Raw genomic sequence first — 822 nt, forward strand, 5'->3', positions numbered from 1 at the left:
ATGTAGGCCGGTTTAGACTTGATATAGGTCTGATGTAGGTCTGTTTTGTCCGGTTAAGGCTAGAATTGTCCGGGTTTAAATCAATAGGGTTCGGTTTAGGTAAATCAGACTAGGTATAGGCCGGAATAGGTCTGATTTAGGTCTGGTTTATCTGTTTAGGACTTGTATTGATCATGTTAGGGTCTGAATTCGTGGTTAGGACTAGATTAGATCTGTTTTAGGGTCTGGAGTGTACAATTAGGACTAGAACTAACTGGTTTAAGGTTAGGTTAGCTCAAATTAGGTCTGATGGTATCTGATTTAGGGCATAGTGGACTGATTTAGGGTATGATAGGGTCTGTAATGATCGGGTTACCCTGTTAGGACTGTCTAGTATCCAATTTGGCTGGGTTTAGTGAAATTCACTAGGGTTAGACCTGTTTAGATCTCGGTTTAGCTGATGTGAGTCATAGATTCCTGTCTTTCTGTTCAGTATAGGTCTGAACAGGTGGGATTTGATGACGTTTAGCTGGGTAAGAGGTCTGGGTAGACTAAAATAGGCTGGGATAGGTCTAAGATTGACTGGTTTAGGTCGGTATAGATCTGTAAGGGCTGTTTTTGGGTCTCGGTTAGGTCTGGTTTAGCCAAATTTGGGTTAGTCTAGCTTAGTCTAGGTCTGATCAGTAGGTAATTAGGTCAAAATAGACTTGGTTAGGTCTGATTAGGTAGAGACGTACCTAGGTTTAGGACCGATAGACTTAGGGTTAGAGCGTGTTTAAGCACGGCTAGGTAGAAACATACCTAGGGTTAAGTCCTCTAGGGTTCGGTCTCATCCCTCGTGTC

This window comes from Tarenaya hassleriana, unplaced genomic scaffold, assembly GCF_000463585.1.
Source record: "Tarenaya hassleriana unplaced genomic scaffold, ASM46358v1 Cleome20, whole genome shotgun sequence".
Taxonomy (NCBI): domain Eukaryota; kingdom Viridiplantae; phylum Streptophyta; class Magnoliopsida; order Brassicales; family Cleomaceae; genus Tarenaya; species Tarenaya hassleriana.